This window comes from Sciurus carolinensis, chromosome 4 (genome assembly GCF_902686445.1).
Source record: "Sciurus carolinensis chromosome 4, mSciCar1.2, whole genome shotgun sequence".
Taxonomy (NCBI): domain Eukaryota; kingdom Metazoa; phylum Chordata; class Mammalia; order Rodentia; family Sciuridae; genus Sciurus; species Sciurus carolinensis.
The window spans coordinates 49,160,071-49,177,680 of NC_062216.1; the positions used below are offsets into that span (position 1 = coordinate 49,160,071).

The 17,610-nt window shown below is 42.0% G+C and overlaps 1 pseudogene; it reads left to right on the top strand.

The window, feature by feature from the left end:
- The first annotated feature begins 707 nt into the window (after positions 1-707).
- Positions 708-1,263, top strand: LOC124982695 (peptidyl-prolyl cis-trans isomerase A-like; annotated as a pseudogene).
- The last annotated feature ends 16,347 nt before the right edge of the window (positions 1,264-17,610 follow it).

Consider the following 17,610-nt stretch of genomic DNA (forward strand, 5'->3'; position numbering starts at 1 on the left):
TGCAGCAACCATTGGAAGCTAATACCATTTGCATCACAATGTTAGCTTGGTCAATACAATAGCATTAGACAGGGGTCAGGGTTCTAAAAATGAGGCCTGGCTGCTCATAGAGCTCCTGGCTGGTGCCTTCATGCCAAGACCTTCCCAGCTAGTGGGGAGATGACCATGCAACTAAGGACCTCTGGCTGGAGGAGCATGAACTGCCTCCTGGAGGAAACTTCTCCATCCTTCCACACCCTCCAGCACATTCTCACTTCCTGTTTTGGTCCTTCATTTATCAGAAATGTCTCTCCCTTTCTGAGAAAAAGTCCACTTGACCATGTAGAGAAAAGCTGTTCAGGAAGCACGTACCAAGGTTTCATTTTGAAAACCTTAATGTGAGCGCTGAGGTTGGAAACCTCAAAGACCCCCAAGGTCAGAAATGGTTTAGAGAACTAGTAAGCATGAAATGTCCTAGTGGTACACTAAACCTTCAGAAACTAGTGTTCAAAATATATATTCCAAGTCAAGCACAGGAGTACATGCTTGTAATCCCAGCTATTCAGGATGCAGAGGCAGGAGGATTGCAAGTTTGAGGCCAGTCTGGGCAATTTGGCAAGACCCTGTCTCAAAATAAAATTTAAAAACAGCTGGGAATATAGCTCAGTAGTAGAGCACCTCTGGATTCTGTCCCCAGCACAACAATAAATAAATACATGCATAAAAAAATGAGTAAAGGCTTTCAAGACACTGCTGTCGCCTGTGGTCGTTCTCTGTCAGCTGTGGTCAACCCTACCATGTTCTTCCACATCGCCGTCGAGGGCGAGCCCTTGGGTGGTGTCTCCTTTGAGCTGTTTGCAGACAAAGTTCCAAAGACAGCAGAACATTTTCGTGCTCTGAGTACTGGAGAGAAAGAATTTGGTTATAAGGGTTCCTGCTTTCACAGAATTATTCCAGGATTTATGTGCCAGGGTGGTGACTTCACAACCATAATGGCACTGGCGGCAAGTCCATCTATGGGGAGAAGCTTGATGATGAGAACTTCCTCCTGAAGCATATAGGCCCTGGCATCTCGTCTATGGCAAATGCTGGGCAAAACACAAACGGTTCCCAGTTTTTCATCTGCACTGCCAAAATGAGTGGTTGGATGACAAGCATGTGGTCTTTGGGAAGGTGAAAGAGGGCATGAACATCCTGGAAGCCATGGAGTGCTTTGGGTCCAGGAATGGCCAGACCAGCAAGAAGTTCACCATCACCGACTATGGACGACTCCAATACATTTGACTTGTGTCTATCTTAATCACCAAACCATTCCTTCTGTAGCTCAGGAGAGCACCCCACCACCCATCTGCTTGCAATATCCCATAATCTTTGTGCTCTCACTGCAGTTCTTTGGGTTCCATATTTTCCTTTTTTCCCTGCCAAGTCTAGCTGGATTGCAGAGTTAAGTTTATGGATTATGAATAAAAACTAAATGACCAAAAAAAAAAAATGAGTAAATAAATAAAATGTATATTCCATCCTCCACTCTAAAAGACAGGCAAGTAATTTTTGAAAACTCCTTGGGGTTAAAGACCTGCTGTTCAATCATATTTTTCCTCCTGGGATTCGCTTTCATAGAACTCTCCCTCCTTAGCATCTTGTACCTGGAGTGGCCCTGAGGTTTACGAAAGGGCTGGAGTTCAGCCTTAGGGTTGTATAAGTGTAATGCGGGGCATGTTGGAGTCATTTACATGAATGAGAAGCATGGCTAAGGGCATTTGTAGGCTCTTACCTAAATGTGAAAAGAAGGATTTCAGGGTATCCAGTAGAACTTCACTGCCTGGCCACAGGACTTCAGGCAGCACCAAGTTATGTTTGACTGATGCTGGTGGGGGTGGGGGTAAGCAGCTTCAATACTCTCCTAGGAGGAATAGGCCTGCGGGTCTTTCAGAATGTCTTAGTTTTCGGTGAGTTAATGATAAAAGTTTAGATTTTCAGGGAAAACTGAATTTTGAGTAAAGCAGAGACCCTGGAGTATACCATAAGGGGAGGCAGAGAATTACACATTACTATTATATTAATGTGATAAATGATAAATATTAGGAGTTGCTTTCTCTCTCTCTTCCAATTTCCCCTCTCTCTTTCCTTGATTTTTCTTCTCTCTGCAGGATCAGAAGCTTCATGAAGAGAGATGATGTGTTTTACTTCCTGTTTTCCCCTGAGGGCCTCACCTTGTAAGGGGCTCCCTGCATCTTAATTATTCTACTCTCAGCTATGAGTCTTTTTTGAATGTATTTCGTTTTCTGCTTTAACTCGAGGGTGGAGTGACTAGTTTATATTTTGGAAGAACTCCTGAATACAAGGCAGTTAAGTCTTTCACGGAGAAATATCACACGGAGGGGAAGATTAAGGGCCAGGCTTTCAGGATCTCCTCTGACTATAAAGCCAGAGCCTATTTGCAAAGCCCGTGGGAGTACTTCCAGAGGCTCTGAGAAGAAAGCCAGCGTTAACCAGAAAGCCCTTTAATGCTGTGTATTATTTGTTACGGGGGGGTGGGGGGTGGAGAGGGACACGACTAAAAAGAAAGAACTGAACTGACGGAAATATTCCCTTCCCAAGTGGAAGGCGTGCTTCTCCTTACCGCTGTGAGCAGTGGCAGGCGTCACCAGGCCTGCAGCAAACATCCGGGAGCCTCTGATATTAGGCAGGATGTTCGGATGCCAGCTTCATGGAGGAAAGAAACAATGGTTGTTTAATTTGCTTTTTATAGCAAAGCCCATTTGGGAAGAATGAAGACAGGAGGATCTCAGAAGGGCTTCCTTTCCCCGAGGCTTGGCCCATCTGCTCCGTGGAGTGGCGATGTGCTGATTCAGGAAGCCCCGCCAGGGAGCCCGGGCGCGCCTTGACCGGGATGCTGCTGGCCCGCGCGCCCGTGGCCGGGAACAACTGGCGTGCTCCCGGGAGCAGGGGCTTTGCTAGGGCTCCTTTCTAAGGGCGGCACAACTAACTATTCTCTGGGGATTACTGGAACATATGTTCCGTGACCACCGTAAGCATCCATTTTCTAACAAAGCCTCTTTCATAGGCTCTTGTTGGGGGAAAGAAAGATAACCGATGCTCACCCCTGCAAGAGCTTAAGCATTTCAGAAAAATTAACCAAAATATTTCTAAGTATTATCTTTATTCCTTTTAAAACAGGTTCAGGAGATAAAATGTAAACATTCATAAATGCGTTGGGTCATTGATATGAATATAAATTTTTAAACATCACGAATTGTAGCTACTATTTTAGTGTTTTAAATACTATATTGGAACTTCTGGAATACCCACCTTCTAGAAGCTGCTGTGCTTTTTGAGTTCATGAAACCATGTTTCATTATCTTTTACCTTCTTTTTTTACCCCCTTCTTTCATTTTTTGTCTGGTACTGGGGACTGAACCCAGAGGTGCTCAACCACTGAGCTGCATCCACAGAACTTTTTAGTTTTAATTTTGAGACAGGATCTGGCTAAATTGCCCAGGATGGCCTTGGACTTGTGATTCCTGGCCTCAACTTCCAAGTAGCTGAGATTATAAGTGTGCGCCACAAAGCCAGACATCTTGCACCTTCTTTCCCTTTCTTATTGCTGTAACATTTTTTTGGAGTCAGTCTAGAAATGTTTTCCTAGAACCCCCCCCCCCAACCCCCATCTACTGAAACTAATAAATGCTATTGTCACAAGCCAAATAAGAATCAGCAAGCTCTGGAAAGAACCTGAGTTTCCTATGAACTTAACTGATAGCCCTTCAGGCTGTTCACAGACTTGGTTTTTTTTTTTTTTTTTTTACCTAGAGGTTCCTGCCAGTCTTGCTAAGGATTTTGCATCTGTCACCTCCAGATAAGGAAGGCATTTTAGACTGTGAGAGGGTGAGCCAGGGGTCTTTACTAAGTGGCTCTGATTAAGTTCAGGTTTTGAAGGTGCCAGTGAGATCTTTCTGGGACAAGATCTCTTCATTGGGAGCACAGTCCCCAAACTCCGTAGCATTTGCCACACTGGTTGACAGTGTTGTGTCTAGCATGGACTTTCCCTCCTCAAGGTGGAGACAAAACCAGTTGAAGTGCCCTTCCTCTTCCTCATATTTTTACTTAGATGCAAAGCACATACCCACGTGAGTACCTATGCAAGATAATGATCTTTTCAGTACCTTAGATGACATCATTTGGGGATTTGTTGAGTGAATATCAACCACCACCCAAGTGCTATTGATAAAGAGGAGATAACAGAGTGAAAATATTTGTCATACAAGTCTCACTATGATTCTTAGTCATCTACATTTTGAAGTGGTAGTGGGGTAAAGTATACTCTCATGACTGCTCTAGACATAATGCATGGAAAATTCCTAGGCCATTTAGATGACCCTTCAAGATTCAGAGGGTTAGGGATCTCTGCTCTTCTGGTCTTCTTTTATGTCTCTGCATGGTTTCTTCTCTGGACATACAGAGTGATAAATGAAGATCTCAGTTTTGGAGAGCTGTTTTCAGAGAATCATGCCTGATTGTACAAATTCTATTTCATCTGGCTACATTCCTCTCATGGGTGAGTCCTGCCCGAGCTGCCAGTCATTGATCTTAGTACTGACCTTCCATGGAACCTACAGCAGGGCACTTGAAAATATTTTTGTGCCTCAGTTTTCCTTCTTTATTAGCACTGTCCAATACAAATAGAAAAAAGATACAGTAAAAACAAAGCCAGCCAGGCACGGTGGCTGGCGCACACCTGTAATCCTAGCAGCTCAGGGGGCTGAGGCAAGAGGATTGCAGATTCAAAGCCAGCCTCAGCAATTTAGTGAGGAACTAAGCAACGCAGTGAGACTCTGTCTCTAAATAAATAGGGTCTAAATAGGGTGGGGGATGTTGCTTAGTGGTTGAGTGCCCCTGAGTCCAATCCCTAGTACCCTCTCCCCCCAAAAAAATGCCAGACCCAAAAGACAAATCCTGTATGACCTCACTTGTACATGTAACCTAAATAAGTCAAACTTCTAGAAACAGAGAGCAGACAATAGCTAAAAGAGCCTGGAAGTCAGGGGGAAATGGGGAGATAAGGGTGAAACAGTGTAAACTTATAATAAATTATAAGATGAACAAGTTTTGGGGATCTCAGATTACACATTGGTGGTGATGGATTTGTAAAGAAAAGGACTAAAAAGAAATAAGTGGAATTAATTTGAATATGTATTACTTAAATATACTTCCAAATTATCATTTTAAAATCTATTTTAAAATTGAGACATTTTACATTTTTTTTATTTCACGCCTAAGTCTTTAGCATTTATTGTATATTTTATACATACAGTACATCTTAAGTCAGCCTGACCACATAGTAAGTGCTCAATAACCATGTGTGTCTGGTAGACAGAGCAGATCTACATAATAGAGGATGTATCTTTGCTTTTTGAAGAGTATTATGTAGTATTTAGAGCTCAGTGAATATCTGCTTTAAATAATTTCACAGATACAAATAAGAAATCATAGTGGTGTCAAGAAAAAAGATGAATAGGGTTTTTTTTTTTTTTTTTTTCTCTCTTTATGGGCTGGAAACTCAGGAAAACTTCAAAAGATCAGCTGGTGGGCTGGGGATGATGTTGCTCAGTGGTAGAGTGCTTGCCTAGCATGTGCAAGGCCCTGGTACTGATAAAAAAATAAAAAAGGAAGGAAGGAAGGAAGGAAGAAATAAATAAATCGGAGAGGACTCTGTCTTAGTCTATTTTCTGTTGCTGAGACAGGGTAATGTATAAAGATTAGAGGTTTAATTAGCTCATGATTCTGGAGGCTGGGAAATTAAAATACATGATACTGGTATCTGGTGTGGCCTTCTTCCTTCACTATAACATGGCAGAGGGCATCCCGTGGTGAGACAGAGCAAATATGCCAGAGAAAGCTCACTTTTATAACACAGTCACTTCTTCAATAACCCATTAATCCATAAATAGTTTAACTGATTCTCGATGACTTATGATCTGATCACCTCCCAAAGTCCCAAACTCCAAATACTCTGAACAGATGATTTTGGGGATTACATTTGCAACCCATGGATACTGGAGGAAATACACAAACCACAGTAGGATTCTGTAAATTACAAGAGACCACTGAGGCAAGATCTCGAATAGGTCAGGGCAGTCAGATATGGAAAGGTGGATCCTATGGAACTGGCAAAATCAGCATATTAAAAACTATGAGCATACCCTGTGATGACCCTTCTACTTTGAGAGATATTTTACCATTTCGTCCAAGTAACCACTTAGATGTTATTAAGAAGTAGTCTTAATAATTTAATAATAACTCAACTCTGATTGAGTTGCTCAGAGTTTGAGTTGGTACTTAGTGATTGAGGCATGTTAAATGAGATGTTGATATGAAGGGTTGGCCAAAGAGACAAATACAGACAGAAAGGTGATAACTTTAAGGAGAGCCAGCAAATCTATCATTGACTTTGCAGTCTTGTCCAAGGCAGAGGGCATTCTTGCCTGGTGGTACACCTGGTGGCATTCTAGGCTGCTTGGAGAAAGACTTGTCAGTGGAGGAGGCTGGCTCAGCCAGCAGCCTCCATCTGGTAAAGATCTCTATCAGGTTGACCCCATACTCTCTGCTTGGATAGCATGAAGATCTAACCCTTGTCTGATACCTACTGTGTGCTAGGCTTTTCAACAATTCTTATGTAAAGCAGATTGTATTAGTTTTCAAGGGAAACTGTAACAAAAGACCACAGACTGGGTGGTTTAAAAAGCAGAAAATGATTTTTTAAATTGTTTTGGAGCCTGGAAGTTGAAGATCAAGATGCAGGCAGTCTGTGCAAACGTGTCCCTGGCATCTCTTCCTTTGCTTATAAGGACACCAATCATATTGTATTAAGGCTGCAAACTGATGACCTCATTTTAACTCAATCACCTTTTTAAAGACTTTATCTTAAAATACAGTTACATTCTGAAGTCTTGGGGACTGGGAATTCAATATATTAACTTTGAGGTGATACAATTCATATTGTGGGTATTTCCTGTTTTTAGGTGAGAACACTGAGGCGCATTCAGGGTAAGTGACTTGCTTGGGATCAATAAACTCAGTGAAATTTCACTTTGGGTCTCAATTTGGTGTCTTTTACACATGAACACTTTGTCTCTTGAGTCAAAGTGGTACATCTAGCCCTAAGACATTTAGAAAATTCAGATTTTTTATTGCCTACAAGATTACCTGGGGAGTGCAAGGTGACCTACAGGAGTGGTGGGAGGCACAGAGACAGCTGATGGGACAATGCGGCAGAAGCAGTTTGGGGATTAGAGTCTGGAATCTGGGTGTGAGTCTTGGCTCTGTCATTTACTGGATATGTTGCCATGGTCAAGTGTGCATTCTCTCTTAGGTTGACTAGTATTTATTAAATGCTAGTGCTTGGCATTGAGCATTTATCCTCTCATCCTATATTCACAACCACCTATAACCATCCTATCCTATATGGATATTAGTACTGTATCTACATTACAGTTGAGGAAAGAATCTCACTCAGGTTAAGTGACATATCCAAGGTCACAAAGCCAATAAGGTCCAGATCCAAGACTACAGCCAAGTCTGTGGATTCCAAAGCCCGTTCAATTAATTATTACCAACTTCAGAAATGAGGTTCAGGGTTATAAAATCTACACAATCTTAGTTTTATAAGACAGGAAATTCTGGGATTTAAAGTAAAATCTCACAGGTTTTAAATGTTGACTAATGCAAGTTAGGGAACTTCGAGTTCACACTGTGTTTCTCTTACTTCCAAAATGGGAAGGTTGAACTAGATAAACCTGGAGTTCTTTGCCTGTTCTGATAGTTTGTGAAACTCTGATGCTGTTTTGAATTTTTGAAAGATTTTGGTGGATATGGCAGAACTGCTCAGCATTTGGGATTTGAATGATTGGTTTTGAATCTGTGCCTTGACACTTGGTAGCAACATGAGAAGGCAAATTATTTCATTTTTCCTAGTCTCAGTTTCCCTGTCTGGAGCCTGGAAATTATACTAGGCATTAATGTGAATGTTGAGATAATATTTAAGTACCTGGAAAATGCCTTGCTGGGCAATCAGAAATTTTTTAGTGCCACCAACAAACACAATGTCCCTCTCCATAGGATAGTGCCTTTGCAAGAAGAGGGCCTGAATGGTAATTCAGACAGGGCTTCTACCTGAAAGTCCCACGTACCCAAGGGTCTGCTCTTTTAACTCTAGTTTTGGAATCTTCAAGAGTTGCTTTTTTTAAAAAAAAATCGCCAACTCTTTTGTGGGAGGGATTAACCACTACCTTAGCAGGCATTACTTGGGAATTTTTTTTTTTAAGCAGGGATTTGTACTCAGGGGTGCTTAACCACAGAACCACATCCCCAGCCCTTTTTTTTTTTTTTTTTTTTTTTTTTTAATTTTTTCTCTTGAGACAGGATCTCAGTAAATTGCTTAGAGCTTGCTAAGTTGGGGAGGCTGGCTTCGAACTTGTGATCCTCCTGCCTCAGCCACCCAGGTACATTGCTTGACACTTTTTATTTCACTCAACAAGAATTCAGTGAGCTCCTAATGAATGTGGTGAAAGCAAAGTGCTTTTCAAGTTCTGGAGAATTTTCGAGATGCCACTTCCAGAGGGTACAGTGGAGTTGGCGTGGGATGACAAGGAATCTGCCTTTTCACTCCTCTCTGGGATGCTGAGGCACACAGTCTGCAGACTACGAGGCCTGGTGTAACTTCACTATATGACACCTGGTCACCTGCCCACCTAGAGGAGCCTCCTGAACTGCTCTGGCCCCTCACTGGTGCAGCTTCCCCACAGCTCAGCCACACCTGGGCAGACCATCAGTCAGAGAAGCCTGCAAGGCAGCCAGGCCAGGGAGGAACAGCAGATAGACTTTGATCGTCCTGACTTGATTCTTTCTAGCAGAACCAGCCCATTCATTTTTAATAACTTAATAACTTAAAGGAATAAAAGAGGATCGTTTAAGTGTCCCGAAATAAGCAATAACAACTTATCATACATATAACATAGAACATGGGAATATGATGTGTACTGACCCTTCAGGACCCTAGGTACCATCTGCATAAATAGCTCAGTGTGCACAGGCTGCCCTGAAGGGTTTCCTTTCCTACAGGGACCCTGGGCAAGCAGACGGTTTTGCCAGTAATGAAGGCACTAGTATACGTGTGGCCAGGCACCATCAGTCATTTCTCTGCTCCCCACCCACGCACCCCTGTGGGGCGGATGTGTAGGTATCCCCTCTCCCTTGCTGAGTCAAGCCCTCAAAGAATCAAGAGAGAGGATGTGGCCTGAAGCCCCAAGCCCGTGCCCAGGGTCTGATACCTGTTTGATTCAGAGCAGCTCCAGGTGGCTGTACTTCTGGTGGTTGGAGCTGGAGTCTGTGCTGTGACAGGTTGGGCAGGGGTTTTTCAGGCAATATCTAGAGGAGATTTTGGGAGGGTCCAAGGAAACCACAAGGTGTACTCTGGAGGCAGATCTGAGGTGTGGGGGCAGAAACAGCCTGGGGGTTCTCTCTTTCCTTTCGGTCTGAATGCAGCAAATACCACAAGCTTTTTTTAGAGACTAGATAAATTTGCATCCTTCTCCCCAGCCCCACCCCCAAGCCAGAGGAAGTGCTGGAGGAAGTAAGGTATTAAAAGAATATGGGGGAGGGATGCTCTGGTCCAGGAAGAGGGACTCTTCCGCTTGCTTTCTTTGTGGCTAGAAAGCCCCCCCACTCCCTCACCTTTAAGATGTTAACCCCTAAGGATGTGGCTCAGTGATATGCAAAGTTAGAGTACATTATTTATCTATGAAAGCCCCCACCTCTAATACTGAACTTCAAATGATCATTACAATTTGCCCAACAATTCAGTTCCCATTCCCTGGGACCACTAGTGAATAGCAGCAGCTGCTCCTTACCCTGAAAGTAGAAAATCCACCCAGCAGCACCTGGTGTGTTGATCACTCCGAGGGAGGAGGATTGAGGGCCTCTTTTGGGCCTTCCCTCCTTGCCTTGGGAGGGTGGATGAGTTGGTCTTTGATGCCTTCCTTATTTCTGCACTTTCACCCCCTCAACTCTCCTCAGAAATCCAGTGAAGTAATATATATTTAAAAGACAAATCTCAAATTAGGCTGTCTATAGAACTAAATCACTGCGAAGAAAGCAGTTAAATTACTGGCACAAAACAAGAGGATGTTAGAGGTTATGGTATGGAGAAATTAGTAGTAAGTGGGAAGAAACTACTTTGGAAGAGACTGGTACCAGTGCTAAGAAACTTCGGGCACATATCCAAACTATTTTTAATCAAACTTGAAAATATAAACCTGTATGTCAGAGATTGTCATAAGGGATTCCCTGATCTCCTACTCTGCCTGTATTTAGTGGGGGTCCTGGATTATCAAGACCTCTTCTTAGCTTGATTTCCATTAGGAACTCCCTCATGCTGAGCAAACCTGAATTTTAGTAGCATTTATTCGAAGTTTGGGGTGTGTATGGAATGTGGTCCCATTGTGGAGCACTCAGCCTTCCGCCATCCCATCTCTTTTGAGGTTCCTTTCCCTGATCTCTGGTCCTCATTCATTACAACCTGGATTGACTCCCTACTTGCTCCAACTTCCTTCCCCCTTCCTACTTCCTCTGAGGTCTTGCTGTATAGACCAGCATGCCTGAAAAGTCAGCTTTTGCCCCCAACTTGTTTCCACGAGCCCACCAAGCACTTGGCAAAGTGAAGACTTTCCCATGAACACCATCTGTCCTTGTTAGCGTGCACTGCAGGGAGGGGGCATGGAGGAGGAAAACAGCCCTCACACATGGCGGGTATATCCCAAATTTTTGGTCCACTAGAACAACTTGAGCCTGTGACACTGCAAAAAATCCAATCTTCCCCCACCTCTGTAGTTTTGAGGCTCTCTCAGGCAATGTGGAGAAAAGCCCCTAACTCATCATTTTGCTCCCCAATCCCGTTGCCTGAGTACTCTTGCTGGTTAACTCTGGCCGTTTTGCAGCAGCAGCCAATCTGTGCTTCAGAGGCCCCCTCCACTCAGCTTCTCCTTCCCGTTCCCCAAGGACTGGCTAGCACTTTCACTACTGACCATCTCACACCTCCACCCTACCCTGCTCCCATCTTGTCCAGATCAGCTCACCTCCTGCCCAGAGTCCTTTTTTTGTGAGGGTGGGTACTGGGGATTGAACTCAAGGGCACTCAACCATTGAGCCACATCCCCAGCCCTGTTTCTTGTTTTATTTAGAGACAGGGTCTCACTGAGTTGCTTAGCGCCTCGCTTTTGCTGAGACTATCTTTGAACTTGTGATCCTCCTGTCTCAACCTCCAGAGCCTCTGAGATTACAGGTATACACCATGGCGCCTGTCCTGCCAGAGTCTTTTCCCCCTCCCTGTTTCCTGGCCCTAGCCAGAGGAAGCAAAGTTGCCTTCATGACATAAATAATTTCTGAAAGACCTCCCAGTCCAAAGTGAAGATAGATTTTTCACTTAATTCCTTATTCTGAAGCAATGTCATTTGGATTATACCCCTGGCTTTTCCACAGCAAGACTTGCTGGGAAAAGGAGGTTGTCCCCATTCAGATTCTGCAGAATTCTACAGAAACTGAATGCAGAAGCAGTCACAGCTTTTTTCCACCCCCGATGTTTTAATTTTAAAGGTTTTAAACATACAGAAAACTCATAGACTAATTCAATGAATAAATGCCCACGTAACCTGTACCTAGACTAAACAAATGCCAGGCTTGTGGTGTGTTTGCCTGGATCCTTTAATAAGAAGTTGCAGACTTGATACTTTATCCCTGAATACCTCAGCTTGCATTTCCCAAGAAGAAGGGCATTTTATAAACTTCGACATCATTAACACCTAAGAACATGAACAGCAAGAAGTACAAACATCCAACACAACAGCTTTTAAGATAGCACTTTCATTATTTTTTTCTGATCTTCTTCCTTCACTCTGTAGGCCACGCTTAGTGGGATATGTTGTCGGTGCTTGGGGAGGTCAGGCATTCCCCCATACAAATGTGGAAACAAGGTTTTTGATCAATGTAGGATGGACTCATGATCAGAGCAGAGATGTGCAAAGTTATCTTAAAAGGCATAAACACTGCCATCCAGATTGAATGTATTAACATATCTAAAGAAAAACCCAGTTCATCGGAAAGGGCCAGAGGCAGATATTTGGACGTTCATCATGTGTAGCTAAGACTTCCTGCTCTTCAGGATTAAATCAGTCAGCTGGGGATTTTAGCTTTTTGTTTGATAAAATAAAATACATGCTTTTCAAAGGAAATCCAAAAATGTCGATCAATGTCAGTGTGTTCTGAATGGGAGCTCAGTACTTCTGATCCCTGGGAGGGAGGAGAGACCCAGAGTGAATATTCCAACTTACCAGAATTACTTTCCCTGTGGCTCTAAAAGTGGGAGTAGCACCTCATTTTCTGGGGGTACACTCCATGTTTGGTGAGCTGTCTCCATTGTGAACATATTAGAAAGGGTGTCTGTACGGGGGTGGGCGGGGTGATGGTTTGGATATTGGCGAGGCATCCAAATATGCATATTTTTGACAGGACCCTTAAGTATTCTGAGTAACACTTTGAAAAGCTGCTCAGGATGGGAGACAGGTAAAGTACATTTCTACAAAATACATAGACTCCTGAACTTCACGGATGGTGTTACATCCTAATAAACCCATTATAAGCTGAAATGTCCTAATTGAAAATGTGTTTAAGATACCAAACCTATCAAATATCATAGATTGAGCCTAACCTGCCCGAAAGGTGCTCAGAGCTCTTATAAGAGCCAACCATTGGATAGAATCATCTAATGCAAAGCCTGTTTTATATAAAGTGTAATTAATCTCATGTAATGTATTGAATACTGAGTTGAAAGAGAAAAACAGTGATTATATGGGTGCACTCACTATTGCAAAGTGGAAACATCGTTAGGTCAGGAACATCTGTACTTTTTTTTTCTTAATTGAGGAGAGCTGGCAGTTTCCCCAGGAGGGTTTGAAGGTGACTTTTGAGGGACTCTGGGAAAGGATAGAGGAATTTCTGTTTAAAGGATCAATTTGTAACTAGTTGGGTTTTAACTGGATGTGTCATGATGGTTGTGGGCAATACTTGGGTCACATGCCTGGTGGCCATGTCAGTCTGGGATTCTTTTACTTATGATAGTGTCTAATGAGGAGTCATGCCTAGATCTTTCTGGAAGAGAGCATGAATAGCCTCTGTTTGCTCCCTCCATCATGTTTTTTGATGGGTCCAGCAGGGCAGCACGCCATGTCCTGCTGCCTAGAGGGAGGCTTCTAGGGCTCATGGATACTTGGGGGAGCCTGGGTCTTATCAGTGGCCACCAAAGTGGCACACGGTTTCATCTTTCATTTACTCCAACTGATCACATGAAAAACTTAAATTATAAGCCTAAAATTATCCATGTGATTAGTGTAAGGAGTCTATTCACCAAGCTAACAGTCTGATAGACTCTAAAGGAAGCCTCAAAACCCAGAGAATAAGAGCTGTAATGTGAAGCTCAGGAAGATTTTTCTAGGACATTTGCCAGCTAAAAAACATCATCCGAATGTGGTGTTTACTTCCAAGAGTGAAGCAGGGAAGAAAGGAAGGAAGGATGGATGGAAGGGTTGCCATTAAGTCGTTTTTTAAGGAGTCTCCTTGTCTATTCGTGAAGTTTGTGTTCTAAGACTTAGTGGCCCATTTGCTTCATGGAGGACTGTGAGGACTGGGACTCAGTGTATAGGATTTCTGTTAATCTTGAAACATGACCCCAAAGTACTATTTAATCTCCTAAGTGCTGTCCATATAAGATTGGAATTTAGCTAAAGATTTAGAATATTCTGGACTTATTTGAAAAGCCCTCTCTAATAAGAAAGGCGAGTTGGCTCTCATAACCCAACACCCTTAAATATGGGAGTCTCCCTAATTCCCTTCCTTCAGATTCCATTTTGGATAAGCAGCTGTTATAGTTTTCCAGGGCTATCATAACAAAGCATCAGACTTGGTGGCTTAAAACAACAGAAATTTATTCTCACAGTTCTGGAGGCTGGAAGTCTGAAATCAAGATGTCCTTGGGCCCATGCTCCTTCCAACACCTACTGGGAAACTCCTTTGTTCTTCTACCTTCTGGTGTTTGCTGGCAATCAGTGGCATTTTTTGACTGTCACTTCTATCCCTGCCTCTGTAGCTACGTGCTATGCTCTCCCTGTGCATCTGTGTTCTAATCTCTTCTTATAAGAACACCAGTCATATTGAATTAGAACCCACTCTGATGACCTCATCTCAACTGAACATCTGAAAAGACCCCTAATTTCTGAATCAGGTCACATTGGCAAGTAATGGGCATTAGGACTTCAACATATTTTGGTGGACACAATTCAATCCATAACTGCATCCCTTAGATTATGGTGTTGCTTCCCATGGAAACTTCCTATCAGAAAATGATGTCTTAGTCATACATAATTGAAGTATTCTAGTTCCCATGTCAGAGATTTCTTATTAGAAATTTATAAATTCGTCTCAAGGAATGGTTTGGGTTCCCATGGAAGTGAACTATATGGCAATAATGCATAGATTCTATATGGATCAAGGCGTTCCATTTTCAGGTTAATTTCTCTTCAAAAACTGATCAGTTGGCTTTCTGCTTCAATTTATCTGTTTCAAGGTGCATCCTTGAAATTCTGACTGGAAGAGGAGCAGCGCCACCACCTCTGTGCCAACAAAACTACATTTCTGAATTTAAGAGACTGATAAACAGATTTGGTACTAATTTACCAAGATAATGGCTATTGCTCTAAGGAACCAAGGCAGGCGAATGGTCTGGGCATTCCCCAGGTTAAGAGCCCCATGTGGTCAAACGTGAGGGACATAATTTGTCTTATTTTGGATTTCTAACATACTATGCAATATATTATATTTCTAATATATAACTACATTAGAAATTCAAAATTAGACATGTATGTTATAGAAGATAATAGATATATAAATAAATTATGTAAAGACAATAATATATAATGTTACTTAATATATTTATATATAATATATTTTAATGTTTGTTTGTTTCTGTATTGGTACTGGGGATCGAATCCAGGCACTCTACCACTAAGCTACATCCCTGCTCCTTTTCTCATTTTTTATTTTGAGAGAGGTCTCATTGAGTTGTCTAGGCTGACCTCAAACTTGTGATTCTCCTGACTTAGCCTCTTGTTAAAATTTTGATACTGGGGATTGATCCCAGGGGCGCTTAACCATTGAATCACATCCCTAGCCCTTTTTAATATTTTATTTAGAGACAGGGTCTTGCTTAATTGATTAGGGCCTTGCTAAGTTGCTGAGGCTGACTTTGAACTCACAATCCTCCTGCCTCAGCCTCCTGAACCACTGGGATTACAGGCATGCACCACTGTACCCAGCTTGGATTTTTAATATATGAATTTTCTACAAGAAAAAAACATCTTGAAGAGACCTCAGTCCCTTGGTTAAACAAACAAAACTCCCAAATAGAGACAAAAAAGAGTTAATTAAAACCAAGGCTATCTCAGATCTTCTGTAAGATTCAAATTTCATAGAAAGAGAGAAAGAAGAGTTTTAAAGGAACGTCAAGGGGGTTGGTATAGTGGATAAAGGTGATAATCTTAATGCCTTAGTTGAAAGAACCCAGATCAGATTTTAGCTGATTCCCTCCAGGGTTATCATTTTTTTCTTCTCTAAATTTAAGCCTATCAACTATGGAATGGTGGAATGAGACAGACATCATTACCCTATGTACATGTATGATTACACGAATGGTATGAATCTACATCATGTACAACCATAGAAACAAAATGATGTACCCCATTTGTGTACAATGAATCAAAATGCGGTCTGTAAAAAATAAATAATTAAAAAAAACTTTTAAGTCACTTAACTATGGAAGAGATGACAGGCAGTGAATTTGGCACCTTCTATGGGATGAAAATGGAAACACATGGACCTTGTTCAGAGGAGGCAGAAGAGACCTTTTTTTTTTTTTTTTTTTTTGCAGTGCTGGGGATTGAACCCAGGGCCAAGGCAAGCACTCTACCAACTGAGTTATCCCCCCAGCCCCAAAAGAGACCTTGATGGGAACCTTGTGCTGAGGTGAGGACTGAATGATAAATGATGCTGTTTCCATAGGAGGGCTTGGAAGTGGGAACTGAGTGGAGGGAAGTTGGGGGGAGTTAATGACTTAGGGTGCAGAACAACGGCTGACCTGTCTGAGGGGAAGCACTACTGAGAGTTTAACTGATTACAAGCAAGTCTCCTAGGACCGCTGCTCACACTTGAGTGTGCCCAAGAGTATGGGCAGTGGAACTTGTTCTAATACAGATCCCTGTTCCAATTCAGCAGGTCAGGAATGGGGCCCAAATATTTACATGTCTGTCAAGGTGTCACAAGTGCAGATGGCTCTGGGCCTGTTTTCTGTAGCACTGTACTTCAGAAAACACTTAAAATCTGAAAGTATCTGGAGAGCAGACTTTTTCCTGCACTGATTTGTTCCATGATGTATAAAAGAGTAGTTTTTAGGCTGTGTCTAACCTTGAGATATTTCATTTTATAAATTAGTAGTTTTCCATGAGTTAATCCATTATGATTATAAGTACCAAGGTGGAATGGCTCTGTACCTTGTTTGTACCCTCAAACAACCACCATCTACACAGCACGATCGTAAGGTGCAAACAGATAAATAAATAAATTGTGCTAATAAAAAATGGCCACCTGCAAATTTGTCAAATTAAATCATAAGTATGTGGATACATGGATGTATCAAACCCATATCAGAGAAACTAACCCATTAATCTCACGAGATATGATCCTCTCACCTGAAACACACAAAGGAAAGGTGCCTGAGACTATGGGATGGCACCATGACCCTTCATCAGACCATCTCGTGAGCTTTACACAAAACATATAAACATCTGTAAACAAAACATATAAAACAAGGTCATGTATTAATTGATTGACAAAGTATTGTCACCAGACTCTTGCAGGAACCTAATCCTGTGTCTCCCCTAGGAACAATGTCTCAGTCATGGAAAATTCAGTATTTGAGACAACTATGGAACAGATCTACCACAAATAACAAGAATTTATTCTACTCTTAAGATTTTTAAGCCATAAGGATCTCATTGTTAAGATATTTCTTCTAACTTAACTATCATGCATATACACAAATGATGGAAACAGTATACTATAGTTTTTGATAATTATTAAATATAAAAAGCAAAAAAAATCATATCACAGAAGAGGAGACCAAAAATCAAACCCTGCACCCAGAATTCAGAGGAAATTTTATTCCCTCTCCCCCATCTCTCTAAAATTTCCTACACCCCCCATTTCTCTCTCCATATGAAGAAGGGTACCCCACTAGGTTATTGGGTACTCACTTTTAATTCTTGTGATGCCCCATTCTTATGCATGTAATAGGTATGTAAATCTTCTCCTTTTAATCTGTCTATTGTCAGTTCATTTCACCAGACTAAATCATTAGAACTTCGGAAGGGAAGTTCCTTTGGTCCTCACGAGAATATGGCAGGTGGTTTTAAATAACTGTCTCTTAAAAAAGAAATGATTGGGTTACTCTGACTGTGAGTTGCTAGGACCTAT